Here is a 16,519-nt window from a genome sequence, read left to right as displayed (position 1 = left end):
ATCCTGATGCTGCTCTAAGCAGCATCAGGATTGGCGCAAGGCAGGCTGGGAGCCTCTTCCTGCCTGCAGCGAGGCGGCAGGAGGCAGAGGAGCGGTGCGGGAGCGGAGGTAAGTGTTGTTTTATTTATTATTTTGTATTTAATTTAATTCTTCCCCCTTGCATGCGCGCGCCACCCTGCACCTTTCAATTAGCACGAGCAGCGACTGACTTCTACCCTTCAATATAACTGCTTAGACAGATGTTAAAGGTACAAACAAGGAGAATTTGAGTCTGAGCATCACACGTCAAGTACTGTAGGACTTATAGTCAACAAAAACACACCGCCTGAAAGGCTCAAAGTCTGGGTACATTTTACTGATCACATAAAAGTGTGCTTCACTCGAAATTCCTGTACCAATACAACAATGTACGACTGATGAGATGAAAGTGTGTTTTACTCAACATTTCTGTACCGATTTGACAATATACGACTGAGTCAGAAAAGATTTGTATGTATGAAAGGTCCGATGCACTGTTACTGAAAATGAGTCCCAGAAGCAGCTCTAGCTTGATCTATTGTTAGTGCTTAGTACTGCAGCACCCCCTTAAAGTTAAATGCTGTCCATGGCTGCGTTCTCATGGTGCCACCTCAATTTGAAGAAAAAAATATTGGTTCTATTCTGAAAGTGGCACGTAACCTAAATGCAACAAGAAAAAAAACATTAATAAGTTTGTCACTTTATTTACATTTTCACGTTAGTTACAGTGTTATAATCAGCTTTGTTCCACATCATGGCGTTGTGAACTCATATCATACAACGTGCATAGAAGTTGAGTTTTCGGTCTGTAAACGCCATCACAATTACTGAGTTCTAAATAATGATTGCAAAAGTGAAGCCCAACTGCCGTGACATTGCCACCCGCAATGCCGTGACTCGGATTCGAACCGAGGTTGCTGCGGCCACAACGCAGAGTACTAACCACTATACGATCACGGCGAGCTACTTGGGCTCTGCCGTAACGTGACGGATTTATGAGCTGTGAAGTGTCAGGGCCGCCCTCAGATTGGAAGTTGTTTTGTACTGTTCGCCTTGTTTATGTGGCGCTGCTGCAAACATTAAGAAGTAGAACCGCGAGTAGTTACTCGTTTTTTCACCACATTACAGACAACTATTGACGTCATGGTTATGCTGTCCCTGGGACACCACATATCTGATTTCGTGACCCCCGCATTTGCCCACATTGCGCCTTCACATACATGAGTCTGGGGAAGGACAGAGTTTATTCCTAGACACCCGCTCGTTTCAGAGCGCGAAGGGACTCACACGTGTGCCCAGCGCCATCCACTCATGCCCACCCCCGCTCACCCCCCAGGTGTCTCTCCACACACAAAGGAGAAACCCTGAGGAGGCCAGGGTGCGCATCCTGCTGCCGGCCAGAGCCCCCCCCAGCCCCGGGGGCGCTCTCGGCCCTGCACACGTAAGGGGGAGCCTGCGAGGCCCAGGGGGGGTGCGGGGGTGCCACCTGCCAAGCACGCAGGCTGCTTCTGCGCCAGATACACCGTCCTAGTGTCGGAGGGATGGGGGCCTTTGCTACTCCTCTGAGGGTGCTCCTTGGAGGAGCTCCCTCGCCGCCTGGGTGTCAGTGTGTGGATGAAGAGGAGCCTACCTTGGGGGGCGAGTCCCCTTCACACAGACAGGGTCCACCCACACTTCGATGCTGTGCAGGCCGAGTGACTGAAACAGCCACATATTAGAAGAAATAAAATACGCTCGGCTGTGCATTCTGTTTCTTGCGGTGCTTTAGTTATGTAGTATTATTAATAATAACAATATATTTTAAAAACCCATGCATACGGCACTTCTGCCGCTTCTAAGCGCTGTGCATATTAGCCGGCCCGGTAGCGCAGCTGGATGGAGTGTGCTTCTAGCAGGTCAAAGGCCTCCGGAAATTATGGCCAAGATGTTGTTCTTCCACTTCACCCATCGAAGATTCGTCAAGTGACCAAACAGCTCGATTTGCTGGGCGGTCAGATTTTCACCTTTCAGATTTTCAAAAAGGATCGAGTGGACAGAGGGGCGTAGATTGGTCGGTATGAATGGTGGGGGGCGTTTAACAATTCAAACCCCAGGTGACAGGCGCCTCACCATACCCGACTGAAAGCACCTGCTCCCAACTATTTATCACAAACTTTATGTATTAGGGGGGTGTAACACATCCCCCCCCCCCAGGAAAGATGTGATGTGCTCCGGAGCTGAGTGGTTTGGCAGCCGCAAGCAGAAACCTCCTTGCCTAACACTGAGAAGATCTTGTGTAAACGCTGCACTCGCCTCTGTTGTCCCTCCTCCTCCTCCGCCCCCAGGCCGCAGTGGCGCCCTCTACCGCCCTTATTATTTAAATGAAATCCACATATATTTGTACATATGGTGCTCGGGTCTGACGCCCTCGCCTGGGGCACTAGCTGCTCCAATAGAAAACATGAGAACTCTGCTTGGAAGTTTAGAAAGGGACCGGGGTGTTTGTCCCGGGGGGGAAGAGTGAGAAACCTTGTACTGTGGTCGTGGGGGGTGATCGGAAGATAAAGCGACGTTAGAGGTGACAAAGCAACCAGACTTTGTGTAGCACAAGCAAAAGCACATCTGGGGATGAGTCCTTGAATGAGTGGATTGTGCCAAAAGGCGCTCCGTAGAAGGCCGGGGCCAGAGAGGACATCCCGTGAGACTAAGGACTCAGCCACGACTCCTGCCTGCCACCCTTCATTTCTGGTAACGGCGATGCCACGTTAGACCGGCGGCACTAATGTCTGCAGCATTGCCCTGTACTCAGTGCTTGAAATGGGCCGGTCCTGTCCGGTACGGAGTACCGGCACTTTTTTGTTTTGAGAGGGAGAGTACCTGCACTTCTCAAGAAAAACGTGATACTTTTAATTGGAGAGAACCGACACTTCTGCTTTTCCACTTCAAGCACTGCCTGAACTTGTAACAGCAGGCGCAACTTTTCCAAGTCGCTTTTATAAATGGCAACATTGTATTCCTTTCACCTTTTTAAACTCGCTGTTACACTGTTCATATGACGTTGCTACATTGTAGCTGCCTCCAGTTCTGCAATCTGAGTGTTTGGGGGAGATGATTTCTTCTTGTCGCTCAAATAAATAGTAAAATGGCGGCACAACTGAAAAAAACATTTGGTTTAAAAAACACACACTTGTAAGACATCCGCACTGGCGTATGTTTCTGAAATGTATTTTTTATTGGAAGCATACAGTAGTCCCATTTAAGTGACTGTGTTTTTTTATTTGTTTTGGCATATGTTTGCAAAAAAATAAGAAACCATTTCACCAGCATACCCAGGCCAGACGTGCTGGATATGCCAATGCTTCTTCTTCTTGCTTCTGCACTAAGTAAGAATATGTATCAATTTGTTCCTGGTTAGGAAAAAATATGTAAAAAATGAGCAACGTTTGCCCTTCGTGGGTAGGGAATGCCCAGATGTGGGTCCTGTGCTAGCTGCACTACTAGATTCACGCTAGCCTGGCTGATGAAGGGGGATACCCTGAAACCGGTCCCAGGATGCCAGTTTCCGCTCCAGGGAGGACCTGGCCGCGCAGTCCGAGCTGGACTGTTCCCACGGGGAACAGGGTCAAGACTGATTTGCATGTGGCTCGTTCCAAACTGGGGTGACGTATGGTACAAAATATCAATGAATTAAACCTAAATCTGTGACTGGGGGTGAGTGTTTGAAAAGGTTCAACACCCTGTCCATCATTTTATTTTGTGGTGTTGCAAAGTTTGGATATACTCTGCCACTCCTCAGCGAATCACCCGTCCCTATGTATAGTGTATCTCAATTAGTGTAACTTGTGCAGAAGTTGGCTCACATCCGGACACTTTGTGCAGAGTGTATTAGCACTCATTTGATCCCAAATTCTACTACAATCATCATCATCACTGATGTATAATTTGTGCCTCCACCTGTCTATCCCGGTCCAGTATTTCAGCATCCATGAACCCTAGCAGTTTCTATAACTATTCCAATTTTGTTGCCAGGGTATCCTACTCACATATTTATTCACAAAAATGTTGCCCCTAGTGAAAGGAATGACTGTGGAGCAGTGCTATATTTGTAAATAAAAACGTGCAGATGCCCAAAGCCCTCCTCTTAAACATGCAGCTGCTGCAATTGAATGTACGACCACAGAATACTGAGGCAACGTAATCCTGGATCCATCTTGGGCAGTGCTTGGAAAGGAAACATAGAAGTGCAGGTACTCTGTACCAGAGTACCTGCTTGTTTCCGGTACTCTCCAATTAAAAGTATTTTGTTTTTCTGGAGAAGTGTATGTACTCTCCCTCGCAAAATAAAAAAGTGGCAGTACTCAGTGGCGGACTGTACCAGCTCATTTAAAGCACTGATCTCGGGCCTCTTCAATCCATTTATAGACACCCCCTGCCACTTCAGCTCACTCTTGCAGCTTTTTGCTTTCTCCCATTGTGACGCTTTTTCGTTTTTCTCTTCCTCCGTCTTTCAGTTATGTGTCTTCTGCTCGCAGTAAATGCTTGAGGCAGAAAAATAAGTGCCGGCCCTCAAAAATAAGTGCTGGGTCCCCGCACTGGAAACAACAAGCATAAATAAAGCACTGCTGTGGAGATAATCTCACCAGCCTCAGGGAGTGATTAATGTAAGTATGAACTGTATGAAACATTGTTGACATCCGGAAAGCCATGTAGTGTATTAAGAAGTCTCCAGTCATTCCATGTTTCTGAGGTCCATGCATTGAATTCTGGGAAATGTAGCCTTGTTTAGCCAATTATGAAACAGGACTAGAAGTTTTGGAATTAAAAGTAAAAATCATGGACTGGAGCAATACATCATTCAAGGACTTAGGAAACGTGGCAGCTGTGAGTCTCAAAGATTGTTTTAGGATTTAGACAGCTCAGGTACATTAAGTCACCTGAGGGGCAGAAAAGGATGACATGTCTGGAGTACAGGGCTCTGGTAATTGGGCTTACACAAACAGAATACACCAGAACACAATGCCTTTGCATATACTCACGTCATGGGTTACTTGTTGACTTCCAAGTCATTTGGGTAAGTGTCAGTATTTAGGCCTCTGTCAGCAATGGGCAGACATCTGGCAGCATGTTTTGACTTGTAGCTGTAGTTTCCCGCTTTGCTTGGTTCAACCACCTTTATAATTGTTTCCCTTTATGGTTCCCCTGAAGATAACATTTCCCTTATACTGGAGCTCCTTTACTTGGTCCTCCAATCTGGTTCTTTTATTTTTGTTTATTTCTGCTTATGCTTTATTACTCAGTTGACAGCCTGACTGTCTATTGGTGCCATTACAGTTTGCAAGCCCACATGGACCTGTCTGAAAACCCACTTCAGCATGTGCTTCAAGCCATCAATAAAATTCAGGGTAAATTAGGTACAACCGTTCAAGGATAGGCTTTTCTGTTGACTTGTATGTGTATACAGTTGCTTTGCAAACTACAACAACCATCTCGACTACACTAATGATGCTTCCCCTACTGAGTACAAAAAAAGTATGTGAATCAACTCATGAATAAATCTCAGCCAATGATATTTACTCATGCACTTTCCGTTCCATTGCTATTTTGCACATTATGCCAGCTCACTTGGGGCCCAGCCATATGCAAATCAGTCTTGGTCTTGCTCCAATAGGAACAGTCCAGCCTGAACCGCCGGGTCAGTTCTTCTCTGAACTGAACAAAAGGACCTTAACACCAGTTTCACACTTATTGGGGAAGGTTGGTCCAGTACGGCTCGGTTCCAGATGCCCCCCAACAGCAAGTCATGGTCCTCCTAAACAGAATTATATGGAAAGAACATGATGGATAATAGGAAGTATAGCTCTGGCAAGTTCCTTGCCACTAGCAGTTCCAAAAAAGTTTGGGGGAGAGCTCCTTATGTTTCAACCCTTTTTGGCACAGTGTCAAATGTATTTCCTAATACGACCCCAGTTTTCTGCTTCAGATTCTTTTAAAGTAGCCTTCTTCTCTCATATCTCATTACAGATGTCATGACGTGGGCTACTCTTTAATTTTCAATCAGAGTTCTTAGCTTTCTAACTGAAATCAGTTCTTTTATCATCATTGGGCAACTGATCCACTACATCAACAGCCGTCATACAACTAACATTGCAAAATGATGCCGAACATAAAGTTCGCCGGGAGAGTGGAGAGTTTTTTCAAGAAGATCAGGGATATCCCATGTAATCAAAACTGATGAATGTATGTCTTTGCAAGAAGAGCCCAATGTAGATCAGGAGATGAAAGAAGCCTCTTGCCAGGGGAGAGAAGGAAAGGAGAAGAAATGCGGCATTATGCCTATGTTGTGGCAAGAAGGGGCATTTTTTGCAAATATTACTCAGCTGTCGGGATGTATATTGGCACCTAGAGAGGAATAAGAGGGCACATTTCCATCTTCAAGTATTAATCACAACACCTCGAGGTCCCATTCAGTATTCGCATTAGTGTATTTTGGCGCATTAAGGTGGTTTATCAACATTGCTTTTCAGAACAAGATGGAAAAAGTACCCGGAAAGATAGCAGGGATTGATGCAAGGCAGACATTTTCAAAGAAAACTGCTCTGCTTTTATGGCTACCGCAGCAGGATATATTAAACACAATAAGTGTGTTCTTATAGATTCTCTGCATTTCCCTATTGTGTTAGACTCAGCTGTTAAGTTACTTTGTCTTACAACAGACTCAGCCATCATTGCAAACCTTGGAGGAATGTGAAGGAGACTCAGGCCATCATTATGACCCTGGCACCCGTAGGTTGGACCACCGCCAAAGCCGCGGTCCGGTGTCCACATTAAGACCCTGGCGGAGCGGCCACGGTCCGACCGCTGGCACAGCCAGGTTTCCGCTAGTCAAAAGCCTGGAGGTGCTGGCGGTCTTAATCTGCCATTACCACTCCCCTCTCCGCCGGCTTTTGCATGGCGATCCCACTGCCATGCAAAGGCTGGCGGAGACGGGGTACCGGGTAGTGAAAAGCACGGCAGGTACTGCTGCACCCAATGCACCGCAGCATTGCAACCGTCTCGATTACGAGCTGGCGTCAATGTTGTGGTGAATAGTCTGCAGTCCCAGCAGAAAACTGATAATTGGGCGGTCAGGCAGAAAACCGGAGTGGCATACCCGGCGCACTTATGGTGACAAAAGTAAACAAACACAAATGGTAGATGGAATGCAGAACCAGTCAAATCCAGTCGGGCTGGACTGTTTCCATGACTGCTTTGCATATAGTTGAGTCCAAACTGAAATACCATGGCAAGCAAAAAAACTGATGGATTAAACCCAGATCTGTGACGGGGGGGGTGAATGTTTGATTCGTTCCACATTCCATCCATCCTCTGTTCTTTTTGCATTTGTAGGATTAGGACAGCTTAGTATGCAAAAGCCCCTCCCCTTCAATGGAGGAATGTAAAAAAGTGTGCCCAAGACTTAACACCTGACTGGCCAGGACTTGGCAGTAACTAGACATACTGTGGCCTTGCTTCCTAGTTCTGTGGAGTTACTGGGAAGCTGGTGAGCCTCATGAACACCCAGGCACTATCTAGGAAGTGTGCGTGCTCTGGACACTCCAGTGACTCTTCATGGTTGAGATCTTTGGCTTGGGAAATGACGACCTTGGTCTCCAGAAACAATGGAAGCGAGAGAGACCTGGTCAGCCTCCACCACCACCTCTGTAAGCCTACAGCAAGAGGAGTGTGGTTCTGTGCACATCAGTACAGCCTTCTCGGTTTAAGCAAGGAAGAGAAACAGAGAGCATAGAGAAGGTTAGATCAGGAAAGACTCTACCAAAACAGCAGTGGGCAGAGGAAGAGGAGTAAAGATATACACTAACTGGACTAGAACTCACCCTGCTGAGGAAGGACGTACGCTCCACTCCCTATGTACGATTGGCCCATAGGAGACAACACTATGGCCAGATTTAAGAAACGTGGCGCTTCACATAGTGAAGTACCACTTTTCCTGCACTCACCCCTTGCCCCACTAACACCACCATATGTGTGCTGTATTTAAGAAGCAGCATACCATGGCTGTATTAGGAACAATAGCATCACAATTTTTGATGCTATTGTGGCGCTTTGCTCCACTAGCCTCAAAAATTCTGACACTGGTGGAACACAGTGCAAGGAGGCCCATTGATTCCACTGGGAGCGTCCTTCTAGAGCCTGCTTTCAGCAGGCGTTAAACATTACGCCAAAAATGGTGCAATTAAATCTTGTAGATTTCATTGCGCCATTTTTGCGGGCCTCCTTGCACCGGAACGCCCCCTTTGCATACATTATGGACGGTGCATGCATAATGTGGCGCAATGCAAGCATTGTGCCACTTTGTAGGTAGGATGCAGCGTTTTTGGCAATCGAATGCAACATTATTGTGAGGAAAATGACGCTAATATGGTGTTAGATAGCATAAGGCCATCCTTTAAATTTGGGCATATGTCTTTTCTCCTCAACATGTTCCCAAAATAGAGATGAAAGGACCTAAGCCAGATTTGTCCCATGCAATGTGTACATGAGACAAAATGGCAAACCGTTTTATCCTTTAACTTCTGAAAAAAATGTAAAGACATCTTTTTTAATGATCCTTTTACATAGCTCTGTTGGTGTATCGCCAGATGTGGACATCACATTCTTCGTTTCTCTTCCCGGGCAGACCAGTGGTGCCAATAAGACTGATCTTGTAGGCTCTCTGCTGATCATTCTCTTCTCCATTCCCTGAGAGGCTTGAATCCCCTTCAGGGTTTGCAGCATCTCCTATAAATTGCTATTCCTGTGAAAGCCCGCTGACCAGGAAGCAAGCTCATTATTGCACGTGGTTTACAGAACACTAGGAGACAGTCTCGACTCAGTACTCGAATTCCTGGAGTCAAGCAATTAAACTTTTCAATCAAGGTTTCCCTTGTGCTGCCCAAAAGCAAGGGATCTTCTACCTGAATAGATCCACTTTTCATCCAGCGCCCCTTGCCTGGAGCAGGGCACGCAAGACTAGACATGGGCAAGTGTTTGTTTACACCACCATAATGTTGCTTCATTCCCAGCATTTTTCATTACTCTTGTTCAGAGAAATACCCCAAATTATTGCATTAAGCCAATTTTGAATCTGTCCAGGTAAACATCTGGTCAAAGGAGCAAGAAAACAATGTGGGGGGACAGGAAGTTTGTGCTGTTGTTTATGTCAAAGCAATGTTCTGCTATTTTTGGCACAACATTCATCCTTGTGTCCAGGTCCGAATGCAAGCACACATTTTCCGCAAATAAACAGGTCTACTTAAGATCCATCTTTTTTTCCTTTCATGTCAGCACTTACCTCTTCTCCCCTTTCTTCACATGGGACCTGCAGAGGTAAGCCGTGTCTCTTATATATATATATATATATATATATATATATATATATATATATATATATATATATATATATATATATATATAGGGTTATATGTTTACCTTTTGTATTCATTGTAAAGTCCTCCACTTTCTAGTGGTGAAAATCACCCTAGTGCTATAGTGGCAATAAATACTGTTAAAAACAAGCATTTGCAATGCAATGGGTCTTGTGTTTGCTCGAGTTAGAGCTATTAGCACTGTAAATTCCTAACTCAACTTTTCTTGCTACATTAATTGACAATGAAAAGTAAAACAGTTGTCATAAGCAAGCCGATTCAAAGCTCCACGGGCAGCATGAGCACGAAGGAGAGTCACAAAAAGTAAAAGAAGTTTGCTTGCAGTCAAACTTATCCGCAAACATGCAGTTATCCATGTAACAGGGTCGTTGGTCAAGGCGGTAACAGAACTGCCCCAAGGAGGGACAAACGTAAAGCACTTACCAATGATAAAAAGGATTTTTGAAAGGCAAGCCCATTAATCAGTGATAGTGATGGACATGCGGTAGACATGGTTAAAAGCCCACCAATAGATTACAACATGTCAGAGCGCGTGCGTGTTCGACCCATATATGTGACCAACTAGACTCATCGCTCACCATGACCCAGCAAGTCAATGCCGTCTCATCTTCCTGCTTCAACACCCTCCGCATGCTCCGCAAGATCTTCAGATGGATCCCCACCGAAGGACGGTCACCCACGCCCTTGTCAGCAGCAGACTGGACTATGGCAATGCTCTCTGCGCTGGAACCACGGCCAAGCTCCAGAAGAAACTACAACGTATATAGAACGCCTCCGCACGCCTCACCCTCGACATCCCACACCGCAACCACATCTCAGCCCACCTCAAAGACCTACACTGGCTCCCCGTCAACAAGAGGATCACCTTCAAGCTGCTCATCCACGCCCACAAAGCTCTCCACAGCGCTGGCCCTGCCTACCTCAACGAGCGACTCACCTTCCACACTCCCATCAGCCAACTCTGCTCCGCCAACCTCGCCCTTGCCACCGCCCCTTGCATCCACGAACTACAGCCGCAGCAGATCCTTTTCCCACCTTGCTGCCAAGACCTGGAACTCCCTCCCCGACAGACCCAGGACCTCCTGACCTTCGGATAACGCCTCAAGACCTGGTTATTCAAACAGTAGCAATTTCCTCCCCCCCCTTCAGAGCCTTGAGACCCTAGCCAGTGAGTAGCGCACTTTACAAACGATTGATTGACTGCGTTTAAAGGACCAGCTTCTCATATGTCCTTAAACTCCTATCCATCTATGATTATCACAAACCCATCTCTTCTTAAAATAGCACATTCTGTCTTCAACGTACAGTGTGCTCTTAAAGCGGTACTGTGTTTAAGCTGCAGTACTATGTTTAGGCTACGGTATTGTGTCTAGGCTGCAGTATTGTGTTTAGGCTGCGGTGCTGTGTTTAAGCTTCTGTATTGTGTTTAGGCTACGGTACTGTGTTTAAGCTGCAGTACTGTGTTAAAGCTGCAGTATTGTGTTTAGGCTGCAGTACTGTGTTTAAGCTGTGGTACTGTGTTTAAGCGCGGTACTGTGTTTAAGCTGCTGTATTGTGTTTAGGCTGCAGTACTGTGTTTAAATTTAAATTGTGGTATTGTGTTTAAGCTGCAGTACTGTGTTTAAGCTGCAGTACTGTGTTTAAGCTGTAGTACTGTGCTTAGGCTGCCTTACTGTGTTTAAGCTGCAGTACTGTGTTTAATCGGGGTACTGTGTTTAGGCTGCGGTACTGTGTTTAAGCTGCAGCATTGTGTTTAGGCTGCGGTATTGTGCTTAGGCTGCAGTGCTGTGTTTAAGCTGCGGTACTGTGTTTAGGCTGCGGTACTGTGTTTAGGCTGCAGTACTGTGCTTAAGCTGCGGTATTGTGTTTAGGCTGCAGTACTGTGTTTAAGATGCGGTACTATGTTTAAGTGGGGTAATATGGTAGGCTGTGGTATTGTGTTTAGGCTGCGGTACTGTGTTTAAGCTGCTGTACTGTGTTTAAGCAGGGTATTGTGCTTAGGCTGAGGTACTGTGCTAAGCTGCGTTACTGTGCTTACGCTGCAGTATTTTGTTTAGGCTGCAGTATTCCGTTGAAGCTGCGGTATTGTGCTTAGGCTGTGATATTGTGTTTAAGCTGAGGTATTGTGCTTAGGCTGTGGTATTGTGTTTAGGCTGCGGTATCCTGTTAAAGCTGCTGTACTGTGTTTAGGCTGTGGTACTGTGTTTAAGCTGTGGTACTGTGCTTAGGCTGCGGTATTGTGTTTAGGCTGTGGTATTCAGTTGAAGCTGTAGTATTGTGCTTAGGCTGCGGTATTCTGTTGAAGCTGAGGTATTGTGTTTAGGGTGCGGTATTCCATTGAAGCTGTGGTATTGTGTTTAGGCTGCGGTATTCCATTGAAGCTGTGGTATTGTGCTTAGGCTGCGGTATTGTGCTTAGGCTACGGTATTCAGTTTAAGCTGAGGTATTGTGCTTAGGCTGCGGTACTGCGCTTAGGCTGCCGTATTGTGTTTATGCTGCAGTATTCTATTGAAGCTGTGGTATTGTGCTTAGGCTGCGGAATTCCGTTGAAGCTGTGGTATTGCGCTTAGTCTGAGGTATTCTGTTGAAGCTGAGGTATTGTGTTTAGGCTGTGGTATTCCGTTGAAGCTGTGGTATTGTGTTTAGGCTGCAGTATTCTGTTGAAGCTGTGGTATTGTGCTTAGGCTGTGGTATTGTGCATATGCTGAGGTATTGTGCTTAGGCTGCGGTACTGTGCTTAGCCTGCAGTACTATGCTTAGGCTGCGGTATTGTGTTTAGGCTTCGGTATTGTGATTAGGCTCCGGTATTGTGTTGAAGTTTAGGTATTGTGTTTAGGCTGCGGTACTGTGTTTAAGTGGGGTACTGTCTTTAGGCTGCAGTATTGTGTTTAGGCTGTGTTTTCCTGTTCAAGCTGCTGTACTGTGTTTAGGCTGCGTTACTGTGTTTAAGCTGCGGTACTGTGCTTAGGCTGCAGTATTGTGTTTAGGCTGCGGTATTCCGTTGAAGCTGTGGTATTGTGTTTAGGCTGCGGTATTCCGTTGAAGCTGTGGTATTGTGTTTAGGCTGCAGTGTTCTGTTTAAGCTGAGGTATTGTGCTTAGGCTGCAGTACTGCACTTAAGCTGTGGTATTCTGTTGAAGCTGTGGTATTGCACTTAGGCTGCGGTATTCTTTTGAAGCTGAGATATTGTGCTTAGGCTGCGGTACTGCGCTTAGGCTGCGTTATTGAGTTTAGGCTGGGGTATTCCGTTGAAGCTGTGGTATTGTGCTTAGGCTGCGGTATTGTGCTTAGGCTGCAGTACTGCGGTTAGGCTGCAGTATTGTGTTTAGGCTTCTGTATTCTGTTGAAGCTGAGGTATTGTACTTAGGCTGTGTTATTGTGTTTAGGCTGTTGTATTGAGTTTAGGCTGGGGTATTCCGCTGAAGCTGTGATATTGTGCTTAAACTGCGGTATTGTGTTTAGGCTGCAGTACTACGGTTAGGCTGCAGTATTGTGTTTAGGCTTCAGTATTCTGTTGAAGCTGAGGTATTGTACTTAGGCTGCGGTATTATGTTGAAGCGGAGGTATTGTGCTTAGGCTGCAGTACTGCGCTTAGGTTGTGATATTGTGTTTAGGCTGCGGTATTGTACTTAGGCTGCAGTTCTGCGTTTAGGCTGCGGTATTGTGCTTAGGCTGCGGTATTATGTTGAAGCGGAGGTATTGTGCTTAGGCTGCGGTACTGCGCTCAGTCTGCGGTATTGTGCTTAGGCTGCGGTATTATGTTGAAGCGGAGGTATTGTGCTTAGGCTGCGGTACTGCGCTTAGGCTGCGGTATTGTGTTTAGGCTGCGGTATTGTGTTTAGGCTGCGGTATTGTACTTAGGCTGCGGTATTGCGCTTAGGCTGCGGTACTGCGCTTAGGCTGCGGTACTGCGCTTAGGCTGCGGTACTGCGCTTAGGCTGCGGTATTGTGTTTAGGCTGCGGTATTGTACTTAGGCTGCGGTATTGTGCTTAGGCTGAGGTATTCTGTTGAAACTGACTACTGAACAGAGCATCTTATGACTCGTACCGCCCCGCTCCGTGTTATAGCCTCTCGACTGAGGCTTGGCCCAGGGTGGCGGCTGAACATGCCAGTGCGGCCGGTGCTTCCCAGTGCGGCCCCGGGACAGGAAGTCAGGCTCATGCGCCGCCTTGCTGCAGTCAGAGCAGAACTCTCAACACGGCAGCGCTTAATAAGGAAGTTAGCGTCATGGCGCCATATCAAATGTCAAGCCATCAGTGCACGGCCCATATTCTGGTAGAAGGAAGTTCTCTTATCAAGGAACAACTATATCTGAACTAGGTTTCTTGGCGCTATACATGTGGAAGAGAACAGAGGACTTAACACAGAATAGTGTGGGCGCTGTACTCACCAAACCAAAAAAACGGCGGTGCTCCATTGCACTGATTTGTGGATGTATTTATGTAGTGCCTCGTAACCCTCAATACGCGCTGAAGCGGGTGAGCGTTTTAAGAGACTAGGCGCCTTTCAATTTGTGAAAATTTTATCAGTAGAAATGGCGGGTGTGTACACTGAGGCGGAAAGAGGAGTTACAGGAGCAGTGTAGAGAGACCTGTTGCAAGTGTGATCGTTCACATAGATGATGCAAACAGCGAGCAATGCTAACAGCACTGGGGAATTCTGGTTTAAGTAAGTACTCTGTTCGATCTTAATACTGGAGAAAAGATTCTTAGAACAAAACAGTGGACCACGCTGATGTTCGATAACATTGTCATTTTAGAGTCTGTGAGCGCAACTATAGAGGACGAGGTGGCCGAGTGGTTAAGGCGATGGACTGCTAATCCATTGTGCTCTGCACGCGTGGGTTCGAATCCCATCCTCGTCGGGAATGTTTTTTTGGTAAATCTTGTCTGAATTCAGCTACATTTCATGTTGGTTATTCTAATTAAAAAAGTAGGACGTGTTAGATTAAAATTAACTCTGATGTTCCTGAAAAGAGGCAAGCCTTTCCCTGGAAGCACTACATACTGTTTTGGAGTAGCCCAGGTTGCACGGAATTTGCTGACACCAGCAGGAGATGCCCAAACAGGAATTACTGCAAACAGACTTTGGGCGTGACTGACAGTTTGGTGGAGTGGTGCTCCTCACAAACATGACCGATATCCTGTCTGCCTTATTACAAAGTTTCATGGAACATAATGCAAGTGTAATAAGATGTTTGGGACAGAGAAACTCAACTGGCAAGCTCTAAATCAGGCCCAGAGTGCAGGGGGAACTCTTCCATTTGAGCAGAGGAGCATCGTCCCACTAAAATTCCCCCACAAATGCCCCAGAGATGGAAAATAAAATGATAATGAAGTTAATTTATTACCAGTGTATTTTTCGTCAACCCATCCTGAACCAAGTGTCAGGACGGGACGGGGCCTGCTGGGTGGCAGCAGCGGTGGGCTGCCTGTGCACTAGTTTATAGTGCGCTTGTCACGTTGGCCAGCCGTCTTGCGACAGCCAGCCTTAAATGCACAATATAAACCTCTCAACCCCGTTGCCTTAGACACCTGGGTTGAGAGCCTACAGTAAGCTACAGTGCCCTCGGAAGTGCCAAGAGAGACCACTCCCTTCAAACCTGCCACTTGTCTCATGCCAGTTAACAGTATGAGAGCAGCACCAGGATTGGTTAAGCAGGTTAGCTGGGGCTCTGGACATGACATCAGGAAAAGAAGAAGACCATAGTGAGGGGGACGTAGGACGTGTCTGCGCAAGCAAGTAAGTGACTTTATTTCTTTTTCTTTTTTTTTAACTATTTATTTTACGCATCCGCCCCTCCACTGCCATAGTTGCCAGCTGCCACTGCTAGAGCATCCTGTAAAGGGATTTGTTGCACACTGAGAGAAGAGAGGAGTTCTATCAGTAACTCCATTGAAAGCCGGAAGCCTAGATGGAAAAGAGGGTTGAAAATTAAAAAAAATGTTTTTTATAGTTCCTAAATCTGTGTTAGATATGGTTCAGGTAGAGAAATGAAAATTGTTCCATGCTTATGAAGCCCAAACAGTGGGGGCCTGTCCTCTCCTGAATTGCTCTAACCAAAACAAAGGGCCAGATTTACAAGGCCCTTACGCCCCTTAGCACCACATTTGTTGCCAAATCTTTGCCGCAAATGTGACGCTAACTGGCCACTACCCTAGCGCCATATTTACAAGTTGGCACAAACTAGGTTTCCCCACCTTGTAAACCCTTTGCGCCACATCATGCATAATATATACATGATGTATGCAAAGGGGCGTTCCCTCATTAGAGGGTCGCTAAAAATGGTGAAATGGAATCTACAAGATTTCATTGCGCCATTTCTAGCGTCATTTTTAACGCCTGCTTGAAGCAGGAGTTAAAATGAGGTTCCCATTGATTTCAATGGGACTGTTAACACTGTACTGGATTAGGGAATTGTTTTTATGCTAATCTAGTATAGCGTTTCCATAGCATAAAAAAATGACGGTATTGCCCCTAACTTGTGCAATGGTGCGCCATATTGTAAATACGGCACTACCATGGTGGCGTGAGGGAACGCAAGGGGGCTGCAAGAAAAGTGTCGCGCCGCTAGTGAGGCAGCACTTTCTTGTAAATATGGCCCAAAGTCTTATATACACGGCCACACTGCCCGTTTATTCCACCCAACATTTCTTCAGCAGGATGGAGCCTTTGGCAGCTGTGTTTTTGAACCAGGAGCTACTGTTGGTCTCCATGGGTGTAGCTTCTGGGCGGGGTGGTGTTTGGGGTGTTACACCCCCTAATCAATGTATTTGCTCTTGAATAGTTGGGTACAGGTGCTTTCAGTTGAGTACAGTGATATATCATTCGGATTTCAGCAGGTATTTTTACATACACACAGACAAAAAACGCACACACACTGTGTGAAAGTTCTCAAAAATATTGGGTATTTTACACAGTATTGTGATTTCTCTTTTAGTACTCCTACCAAACCACACTCCTCTCCCTTTCTGCTGTTCCTTGGTCCCTTCTCGTGTGCCCTGCTTGGCATATAGTGTATTTTACCATTGTATGCCAGCCTGATTGTCTGAAAATCTGAAGCTGACACCCCCAGTCTTACTGACCAAGCTACGCC

General features: G+C 46.2%; 2 non-coding genes across 2 annotated transcripts; one reads left to right on the top strand and one right to left on the bottom strand.

Annotated features, from left to right (window-relative positions):
- Positions 1 to 906: 906 nt before the first annotated feature.
- On the bottom strand, positions 907 to 978 carry TRNAH-GUG (transfer RNA histidin (anticodon GUG)). Its single transcript has one exon. It is a non-coding gene; the product is annotated as a tRNA-His (tRNA).
- A 13,227-nt stretch (positions 979 to 14,205) lies between these two features.
- On the top strand, positions 14,206 to 14,287 carry TRNAS-GCU (transfer RNA serine (anticodon GCU)). Its single transcript has one exon. It is a non-coding gene; the product is annotated as a tRNA-Ser (tRNA).
- Positions 14,288 to 16,519: the final 2,232 nt, after the last annotated feature.

This window comes from Pleurodeles waltl, chromosome 12 (genome assembly GCF_031143425.1).
Source record: "Pleurodeles waltl isolate 20211129_DDA chromosome 12, aPleWal1.hap1.20221129, whole genome shotgun sequence".
Classification (NCBI taxonomy): domain Eukaryota; kingdom Metazoa; phylum Chordata; class Amphibia; order Caudata; family Salamandridae; genus Pleurodeles; species Pleurodeles waltl.
The sequence above is the reverse complement of the archived record's forward strand: the minus strand, read 5'-3'. Positions and strand labels throughout refer to the sequence as shown.